Source organism: Mus pahari, chromosome 17, assembly GCF_900095145.1.
Source record: "Mus pahari chromosome 17, PAHARI_EIJ_v1.1, whole genome shotgun sequence".
Lineage (NCBI taxonomy): Eukaryota > Metazoa > Chordata > Mammalia > Rodentia > Muridae > Mus > Mus pahari.
Window position 1 is genome coordinate 12632222 of NC_034606.1, and position 11552 is coordinate 12643773.

At 33.6% G+C, this 11552-nt stretch overlaps 1 long non-coding RNA gene across 1 annotated transcript in view; it reads left to right on the forward strand.

Moving 5' to 3' along the window:
- Nucleotides 1–672: 672 nt before the first annotated feature.
- Nucleotides 673–11552, forward strand: part of LOC110334499 — a 129896-nt gene continuing 119016 nt past the window's right edge. The window contains exon 1 of the long non-coding RNA XR_002381120.1: nucleotides 673–873. This is a non-coding gene — a long non-coding RNA (uncharacterized LOC110334499). The remainder of the gene's footprint in view (nucleotides 874–11552) is intronic.

Genomic DNA, 11552 nt, shown 5'->3' on the forward strand with positions numbered 1-11552 from the left:
GAGAAACAGCTCTTTACACTGTAGGCGAACATAAAGTTTGCCTCTGGTTTATATGTCCAAGACTCTTACTTAGAATTATGAAATTCTCTTTAAATTCAAATTTGCTTCATTTCTCTAAAGGGCATTTGAGTGCAATGAGATATATACCTGGTAGTTTAAACCACACAGATTGTCTGCTAATTCCAGCTACAGATATACAGAAAACACATGGCAGATATTGAGCAAGGACACCAAGTGGATACCACCATAAACCTCACTTCCCTAGGGACATCAGACCTCTCAACCATAGGTTGGACAGTTCTGAGTTTCTGAAGTTTAGGGCTAGAGGGATGCTCAGCAGTTAAGAGCCATGGTTGGCTGAACTTTTGGAGTTAGGTTCAATTCCAGCACACATATGTAACTGTTGTTCCAAGGAGATTTGATACCCTCTTTTGTTCTTCATGGGTACAGACACTCAAGGTACAGACACACAGGTAAAACACATAAAAGTAAAAATTTTATAAATAAAACTATATATTTCAAAAAAGAATCATGTTAATATTTTGACAAATTTCAGGCTAGAACTGACTCATAGAAAACTAAATAATATAACTTAATTGTATAAGCACAGCATTTTTATGTTCTCTGTATGCAATGTGAATGTCTAATCATTTATCGCTTCCAACTGTGAAGGGGACAAAGCAACCTAAAACCATGATTCTATACACAGCTGCATACCTTCTCTTCTGAAAGTTGTATCAGTTCATCTCAAGCTCCAGAGCTTGATTTATTAGCATCCTGGACACACCACCACCACATCAGGAGTGTACCACAGAGGAAAAACCTCATGTTAGTTACTTGATCTAATTTTGTTTCTATTTATTCAAGATAATGGTAAGAATAATTGTTTAAGACTGATATTTAGAATGAAAAAATAATTAGTATTTATCCTTAATCATTTGATATATGACATCAATTTGAGAAACTTTATTGTATTACTAAATGCTTCTATATAATATGAATGTTCATATTGTACAATATTACTGAAATTTCATATGAGATAATGAAAAAAATTATTATTTAAATATAAAATTGGTCTCCAATATTCAGATTTAGATTTTTAAAAAATATTATCCATGATTTTATTTTAGATTTTGATTATTAGCTATATCCTTTAGAAGAAGAAGAATTTAAGTTTGAGAGAAATATACACAAAAATTTAGTTCAACACTCATACATATATAGTAATACTTTATATGTATACCATAATGTCTAATCTTAATAATTTTAAACAAGGTAAGTTAAATGTGGATCTATACTGTATGTGGCATTTCATGGTAAAGTCTGTGAAAAACTGATAACAGCAAAAAAATTGAGTTAAAACTTTCTGCTAGCTATTGTTGTACAATGGACACTTCCCTCCTATTTTGGTAGTCCGGAGTGTGATTCTGTTGATCTCAGTAGTTGTCGAGGAGAGTAAAGTCACACCTTCATTGACATCTGATACATCTTTATTTTGGCAAGATAACTCAGATCTACTTGCAAAGAAGTGGAAGAAATGCAGGAAAAGAATAAAGGAAATTTATAGCCTGGATATATATTGGCAAAATGATTTTCCTTCCATCAATAAGATAAACTTGTATGTGATATATTGATTTAAATTTTTAGAAATCAGAAATGAAGATTAGGAAAGTATTCTAATACCCTTATCACATGTTAATTTTGCATTACTAGAAGTTTTATTAAAATATTTTCTTATGTTTATACATCATCATAAATAAATTTTGAAACTTACATGATAGTCAAAATAATTGAGGGGAACTAGAATTTGAACCATTTTTACAATGAATATTTCAGAGTAGTGGAATAAATGCAAAGTGAAGTTTCAAGTATATTTTTACCCATGAAATTATTTTATTTTACTTTTTCTTAATGGTAGTATTTATTGTACAATTAACTATATTCTTGTACTTTCTTATTTTTAGCAGTTAAAATTAATATTTACTATAAAAGTATCTTAAAAACAATCTTCCATCATAGACAGCAGGAGTCTGGTTTCTTTTACCATTGTAGAACAAATTATTTTTCTATGTTTTTATCTTTTAGTCTTTTTGTATTTTCCTGCTTAGAGTAAATATTTTTTTCTTTCTTGACTTACATCATGAGAGATAAGATTCAATCATCTTGACCTATTAAAAAGCAATTTTATATATGATTAAACATAATGAAATCCATATGTATTTGAAATGTTATGGCCTACTCTTTATACCAATGCAGGTCAATTTTATTTTCTTTTTTTTTTCAATTTTCTTTAAAGGTCTTTTATTGTTGTTTTGTTATTGCTTATATATTTATGTATTTGTCATATTTGTATTATTCTTAACAATTTTGAAAATTTAAATATATTTGATTTTACTCTTCCCCTTCCCAGCCCTTCTAGATACTCTCACCCTCCCTAGACACTCAATTTTAAATTTTTTCTTAAGAAAACAAAATCAAGCTCTAGATTGCAATAAACAGGCAATTATCTAATCTGTCAATAAAGACACCTATTAAGTTTCTCTTGCTAAATCTTCCTGGCTTATTCTCATTAGCTTTTTCATTTCAAAAATACTTGTTACTTTTGAAAATGGCACTCATAGGATTTTTATTATATTCACCCCTCACTTCCCTAACCTAAACTTTCCCTGGTACACCAGTTAACATTTATCCCTCCCAATTTCATATTTCATATACTACCCCCAGTAACTCACTGAGTTTAGTTACTGCTGCCCATATGTACATGAGTGTGGGGCCATTGACTGGTGAATGTTCAACTTACTAGAATCCACGGTCCCAATGAAAAGAATTCTCCTTCTCCCAAGATGCCATCAACTGCTAATAGCTTCTTAGTCGGACATAGGGCTTCATGGGACCTTCATCAACTACTGACTCAAAGAGGTCAAGGACACCACAAGAAGACCTATAGAGTCAATTAACTTCATTCTACAGGGGCTCAGAGAGAAGGAACCACAAACTAAAGAACAGACAGTGGTTTGACCTAGACCCCCTATAGCTGGGTCTTCATGTGGGTCCCATAAAAATTGGAATGTGCTGTCTCTGACTCTGTTGCCTGTCATTGGATCTTCTTACCCTAACTGGACTGCTGATTGAGCCTCACTAGGAGAGGATGTGCTTAGTCATGCTGTGACTAGATGTCCTATGGTGGGGTGCTACCCAAGGTGGAGTTTTCCTCTTCTCTGAGGAGATAGGAAGGGGACAATAGGGGAAAGAATTTGAAAGGGCAGAGCTGAAAGGAGAGGAGGGAGGGGTGCTGTGATCAGGATGTAAAGTGAATGAAAAATAAATTATTCAAAAACAATCCAAATACTCAATATGACAAACACCCCAAACCTAAGAAAAAAATAAATAAAACACCACCCCAAAAGAGAAACAAAACAAAGGAAAGGAAAGCAAAACAACCACAACAACAACCAAAAGCCCACTAAACTCTAACCAAATAAAAGAGTAAAGCAAGCAAACAAACAAAATAAACATGGAGCCTATTTTATATTGGTCAACTACTCCTGAACATGAATACTGCCCTGATATATTCCATGTCTTTTGGTGTCTTCTAGCTTAATAGATTCATTATTTTCAAATTTCCTGATAGTCCAGACACTCACATGCACATACAAGCTCTCCTTAACAAACATGCAACTTTCTAAAAACGTAATTAAAGCTTTCATAATTAGGAAGACCCTTAGTTAATATGCCAGTATCCAATCAACAACATAGAAAAAAGGGAAATCAGACCAAGCTTATGGTGTTACTGTGTTTAAGAGAGATCAGCATTAATATCAGTGGAGACTAAGGGAACTTGAGTTTGTAGGTGATAATATCAAAGAATAGAAGGGTGCTTTAGAAGAAACGGAAGGACTATGTGAAGCCTCTTTTTAGTTTTCATGTTCATAATGAAAACTTAATGTATGTGGTGAAATTACATGAACATAGAGGAAATCACAAATGTAGAGGGGAAAAAAAAACATGTGGAGCTTTTATTAGACCTGCAACATTATGTGTTTCAGTAATGCAAATAGATAATTTCATAAGGCCTGGGACAGAAGAACAAAAAAGGTACTACTCTGGAAATGGGCCAAAATTAGCTACAAAATGGACTATTATGTTCTACATAAAATGCTTAAATTTTTCAAAAGGAAGAAAGTATTTTTATAATTATATCTAAGGGAAAATACCAAGAACACAAGTAATAATATAAAATCAACTTCAGCTTCAAAAGAGTAAAGGTAAAAATTTACATTACAAATTCCAAACTTGCAAATCCATTAAAAAATCACACACAATGATAAAAAGAATAATAAAACTTACAAATAATCAACATATTTTTTGCAATTTACTAACAACCATTAAAAGCAAGTATAGTTTCCTTACTACTGATGCAATTTATTCCAAATGAAATAAGGTAAAACAACAGTTTTATTCTATTATAGTTTAAGAAGTCAGAATCATAAATATCTCTTATAATAGTTCAAATTGAATCTTGTGAAGCTATTTTGAATACTATGGCTGATCCTTTTCAACCTGAAATTATAATAATGACTTTTAAATTCCTGAATGTTATTCAATTGTATAAATGAACCACATTTTCTGTATTCATTCTTCAGTTGAGAATCATCTAATTTTTTTCTAGTTTCTCATTATTACAAATAAAGCGCCAAGTAGTGGGAGTGGGTGGGTAGGGGAGCAGGGGCGATGGGGGGGTATAGGGAACTTTCTGGATAGCATTTGAAATGTAAATAAAGAAAATAATAATAATAATAATAATAATAATAATAAATTAAAAAAACAAATAAAGCTTCTATGAACATAGTGGAACACATGTCCTTGTATTATGGTATAGCATTGTTTGGGTATATACCCATGAATGGGTACAGCTGGGTCTTGAAATAGAGCTATTTTAAATTTTCTGAAAAATTACCAAATTGATTTCTCGAATTGTTGTACAAACTTTTTCTCCTACCAGCAATAGAATAGTGTTTCCCTTGTTCTATATCCTCGACAACATGTGCTGCCACTTGAGTATTTGATCTTAGTCATTCTGACAGGTGCAAGATAGAATCTCAGGGTCCTTTTGATTTACATTTCCCTGACTAGAATGTTGAACATTTCTTCTTGGTCATTTGAGCTTCCTCCTTTGAGTATTCCCTGTTTAGATTTGTACCTCATTTTGTAATTGGGTTACATGGGTTTTTGGTGCCTAACATCTTGAATTCTTAATGTAGTTTGGATATTATCTCTCTACAAGATATAGGGTTATTGAAGATCTTTTCCAAATGGGTAGGTTGTCTTTTTGCCTTATCGAGTGTGTCCTTTGCCTTATAGAATCTTTTTGGTTTCATGAAGTCCATTTATCAATTCTTGATCTTAGCACCTGAGCCACTGGTTCAGGAAATTGTCTCCAGTAGCAATATGTTCAAGGCTATTTTCCACTTTCTATCTTCTATTGGATTTAATGTATCCTGTTTTATGAGGAGGTCTTTGATACACTTGGACTTGAATTTGTGCAGGGTGATAAGGATCTATTTTCATCCTTGTACATGCAGGCATCCAGTTGGACCAACACCATTTGTTGAAGATGCTTTCTTTTTTTCATTGTATATTTTTTGTGTTCTTTGTCAAAAATCAAGTGTCTATAGGTGGTTTGATTTATTTCAGGGTCTTTGAATCAATTCATGAATGGTATGTACTCATAAGTGGATATTAGTCATAAAGTATGGGATACTCATGATACCCTCCACATACCCAAAGAATCTAAACAAGGAAGGAAAACCTGAGGGAGAATGCTTGAATCTCTCTTAGAAGGGAGAATACAATCATCATAGGAGGGAGTAGACTGGGTGGGAGAAGAGATAGGGAGGGGAATGGGGGGTTCAGGAAAGGGCCAGGAGAATGAATAGAAATCTGTAGCTGGAGCACAGGAAAGAGGGATATCTCCAGGAAATTCCAGAGACCTGTGATGCAGAAGGCTCTGAGGAGTCTGTGCGGGTGACCTTAGCTGAGACTATTAGCAGTGGAGATACTAGTGTAGCTAGGAAGCACCCCCAGTGGAGCAATAAGGGCACCAACCCACCCCTAATACTTTAGACCCAAAATTTTTTTTGTCTACAAGAAAGTCAGGTAAAAAGATAGCTGAGGGAATGGCCACCCAATAATCAGCCAGTCTTGAAATCCACTGCGTAGCCAAGCAACAACCCCTGACACTAGTAATGATACTCTATTATTCTTGCAGACAGGAGCCTAGCATAATGTCCACTGAGCTGCTCCACAGAGCAGCTGACTGAAACACATGCAGAAACCCTCAGTCAAACATTGGACAAAGCTCAAGGACTCTTATGAAATAGTTGACGGAAGTACTGAGGGCTGTGAAAGAGATACAGCCTCCACAGGAAGACCAACAGAGTCTTTAAAAAGTTCAATACCTTTCAGATATCGAATCACCAACCCAAGGGACTGGATGTAGGAATCACCACATACATGTAGCAGATTTGCAGCTCAGTCTTCATGTGATTCCTCCATATACTAAAGTGTGTGTTCGGGGCGGTATCCTTAAAGTTATTACCTGTTTGTGGATTTTATTGCCATTACTGGGCTGCCTTGTCTGGCCACAGTGGAAGAGGATATGCCTAGCCCTGTAGAGACTTGAGGTACCTGGGTTGAGAGATACCCACAGGGACCCTCCACCCTCTCAGTGGAGAAATAGATGGGGAATAGAGGAAGGATGGGATGGGATGAGGGGTCTTCTGAAGGGGTGAACCTGAGAAGGGCAGTGACCTGGACATAAAGTGAATAAATAATTAATTAATGGAAAAAAATGAAATGTTTTTTCTTTGACACTTTCAGTCTCTAGGGCCACTTATGGTCTAGTCTTCCATCTTTTAGTCTAGTTTTGCAGCTTCTCTTCTATGACACCTGACCATTCTTTGTAAGGATGCTTGTGGTGGCAATATTCTCTTCTGAAAGATCAACACATATGCTCACCTCAAGATCTTTAACTGAATCACATCTGCCAATTTCCTTTTGCCAGATATCATAGTCAATATTTTTTGTTAGGAAATGGGAATATTTTTGACAGCATTATGCTGATAGATGAAAACCTAAAGTAGGGTAAGCCTTCCAAGTTCTACCACTACAGATATAGTCCCGCTACATTCAAACAACACATACCACTGGGATCGAATATTCAAACTATGAGCTGCTGGAAAGAAAATTCAGATATTGAACCACCAACCAAAGGAGTATCTATCCTGAGTGAAGGATCTGTACCCACACACACCATAGACATGGAATCAGTTACTCTAGTTGTCTTCTCCAACATGATGAACTGTCAGACTCTATTGTGAGTTGAAAAAATTAATTTCTTATCTTAAATATGGATTTTGGCAAACATTGAGTCACAGTGATGAGCAAAGTTACTAATACACCTTACTTCCAGGAAAAATGGATATTGAGAGATTGAGTTCTTATCTGTAGAATCTCATATATTGTCCGTCAGTGACATCATAGGGAACAGCTGAAATTCTCTAGAAGTACTATTCCAGAATTTTACTGAATAGTTTTCCTCTTCTGAGATGGCATTTGGAAAGTTCCCATTCATTTCCTGAAGAATGTACAACTCTCAAAACATGTATGTGGAAGATGAAGTGCTAATGCAGCAAGATGATGTTTCATGAGGAATTGGACCACCTGTTCTCATAGCTTATTCTAGCAAAATTTTCTCGTCTGATTTTATATATTCATACACATAGACAAAGAAGTTGATACCAACTACCACTGCTTATTAGTCCATACAGGTTTTGAGAAGCAAGAAAGAAATTTAGGTAGTAAACTTACTCAATGTATCATTGGTAGACAAGCATTAATCAGTTTTCTTCAGTAAGTGGTGATATTTACTCTTTAAGAAAAAATTTGATCCAGAAAAAAAAGATATCAATTTACCTAAAATAAAGTCAAGATTTTTGTGTTATAATTATGCAATTTTACTTTCCTAAATCCTAAGTGATCTTTATTTACATAAATATCTTGATATAATTTGAGGTTGCTTTATCATAAGGCTCATATAGCTGGGGACATACGTCCAAGGTTGTGCTTGTTCTCATCAATGTGTCTTTTAGTAATCTTTCATGTTATCTTGAAAAGAGTGCTAGGACAACACACATACCTATTATATGTGCTAGATCTAAAACTCAATCAGTTGCCAAACTAACCCTGAGGTTATATTAATGGTTTAGTAACAAAATCACATATACTTTTAAAACTTATAGATATAGCATTGCTTTATCTCCTTTTAAATTTTGCTTTAAAGTATATCACCCCAAATTTAATTATATGTCACTAGTGTTTAGAATGTGTAGGTAAAAGAGGAATATGGGGGCGTCTATTCTGTTTATATTTTCTAGTGTTAGGCTCAGTCTTATAGAGGTATGACTGTAAGGGTGAACATGAGGTGGGATTCAAATATTAGTTGAGATGAAAAATCTCTGTAGGTGTTATACTTCACTATAAAATAAGTATTTAGGATTTTATTGTTAAGTATTATACCAGAGGCTTAAAGGAGGGCAGCACCATTTTCCACAACAGTACATAAATAAGAATGCACGTACCTATTAGCTTTAGTAGTTCTTCATTAGTACAGTTTATTCTTTGATCCGTTGATAATTTTCTTGATGCTATATTATTTGGTGTTAGAAAATACTAACAACATACAAAGCAAAGCAATTTGTTGTAGCTTTGATAGAAAAAAATGACATAAAACTTGCATATGCACAATCAATTAGCATTAGAAAATCCAGATAATATGTTTTATTACACATTAACATGTAGAAAACCAATTGTTTGATTCCAAACCTATCATTCAACATAAAGTATGTGGAAGATAGTGAAAGAAGGGAATCAGTAAACTTTATTCCTGTCAAATTCATTGTGGATATAATCTTGTTAATATTTGCTGTTAATATACACCACCCTGATCAACAGGATATGTTCAGTATATCGTACCTTGTCTATATGCTGTCTGCAAACTAATGCACAATTTATGGATTTGAGTGCACAAAAGGTACTTCAAATGTCATGGTCACTAAAATAATTAATTGAAATGAAAGATTTAATAACTAAAGTGTACTATTTTTCTATAAATTTATTTTACCCCTTAGATATATCACCAGAAAATTACCGTTTCTAGCATAATAGAAAAAAAAAAAAGTAAGTCCCAGTGTTGTTACTCCTTTAAGCTACAGTTCTTCAGTTCATCCACACTTACTGCGTGCATAAGTCAGTAGAGCCAAGTGACACTAGATTTTCCCATACTCCAGTTGGTACCATCTTCTTGGACATTCAAAATATTTCAAATCAGCATAATGGCTTATTAATTGTCTTAAGTGTTAGGTATATTTAAGAAGTCACATTTTAGCAGTCTTATCTTTATGCAAACTCATCTTGGAGTATAACTCTTAGTAGTCTGGTGTCCCTATGTGCTTCTTTAAATGGGAAAGACAACGGAATTAAATTAATGTAAGCAGAGATTGCTGCCCTACAAATATCTGTTCCATTTGAACTCCAAAAGTTTGGTTATTATATCTACAATTGTGAGCATTCTAGTGATATTCTTGCTAAACTTTCTAATTAATTTCCTACTGATTCATTTTAAAAGTAGATTTTACCTTAAGAATATTGGGCAGATCCAACCAAAAAAAAAATTCCTTAAAATTAACAAAATATATTTAGATTAACAAAAATTTACTATATTTTAGTTATGAATTCTTGGGATAGAAAGATTATTATCACATACAATGTGATGTAGGTTTTGTAAATATCAATTCTGTGTGTGTATGTGTGTGTGTGTGTGTGTGTGTGTGTGTGTGTGTGTTTGTGTGCCCACGTAAACATACATGGACACGTACACTCATGTGACTATTTCTATGCTTATATCTCAGTATGTTTTTGTACGTGGGAGCCTAGGTAATTTGTGATAAGATAAACCAGAACCTCAAGATAAAATTAATAAAAGTACAGAAAGATCAGGTATAATCTCTTCTCTGGATATTAGGTCATAACTTTCTACTAATGCACACACTGCTCAAAATACTATATACATAAAATTCTGACAAAACCACAAAGATTTTTACTCCCTGCCCCACATGCCGGCTTTTTCACAGTGCTTCATCAACTTTTCAGTTTTAGATGACTCTGATATTTATTCTATTTACTCTCTCTGGTGCTAAAGAGTCCCACATGCCAGTAAAACATAAAGTAGTACATATGTGAGTCATGAAAAACATTGCAGTATATGGCCCATTCTGCGATGATGCATTTGACCAAGTTTGTGAATCTTGTTGATGTTTCCCTGTTCTTTTTCACTTGCTGATATATTTTCACTGAAGACTGTCATTTGGCTAATTATTAAGAAGAAATCAGATTCAGACATGCTTTTATCTGAATTTTTAATATGAAAGCCTTAGCCAAGAAGTTGAGGTTAGAAGATTATCAGTGTAGTATGAAGAGATGCATCCATTATGTAGAATTGAAAGTAAAGTATTCCACAAATACATCCACAAAAAGTAAAAATGCAAACAAAAATTTTTCAGATATCTGTCAATTCTGGAATGACCTTTAATAGTCTCTTTTAGACTCCTATTAAATAAAATCTCAAATATATTTCATTTAAAATGTTCAAATAAAACCTTAAACCATGCTATTACAAATTAAAAATAAACAGTTGATGGGTATAACAAAATACACAACTCAGAAAAAATAAACTAAGATAATAAAGCAGAAACAAAAGATCTTGTATTGCATTATCCTACTTCTATACATTTAACAAATAGCCACAAGTTATAAATGCCTAGCAAATTAAACATAAATCCATATCTGTTCTGCCTCTTGATTTGATTTTAATATAAGCACAAAATAAAGCATTTGAAGACTGTTAAATGGTAAAAATATAAAACATAAATATCTCTTAAAGGATAAAATATTGACATCTTGGCCTATCAGAAATATTTTTAAAATCTGATTCGTGGTGATGAAAATTATCTTTGACGTAATAAACAGCACATCTGTGACAACCTTCCAGGTTTATTTAGATTCCTGCAGGTTGGATGTCAGAAGACAGAACAGCTATGAATAATGTTGGTGTGAAACTTTTAAAACCTTTAAGAATTGAGCCCAGTCATAATGTTTTATTTCTTAATATGTTTGCCTTTAGCATTTTATACAGATTAAAATTTATAGTGAACTTTAAAAAGGAAAATAAAGCAAAACTCTTGTCTATATGAAAAGAAAGAAAAAGATAATATTTAAAGTAATAGGAATATTCTATAATTTGTCTTAATTATACTTAAACGGATAGTTATTACTGTCAAATTTCATTGAACAGAAAATCTCAGTTATGTAACTTCATTATAATTTATGCTTCCGAGCTCCGGTGCACTGCCGGGGAAAGAGCAGACTGGAGAGGGGACCCGCAGCTGGACCCAATCGTCCTGCGCCTCTCCTGCCCAGGAGGGGTGTTCGCCTGG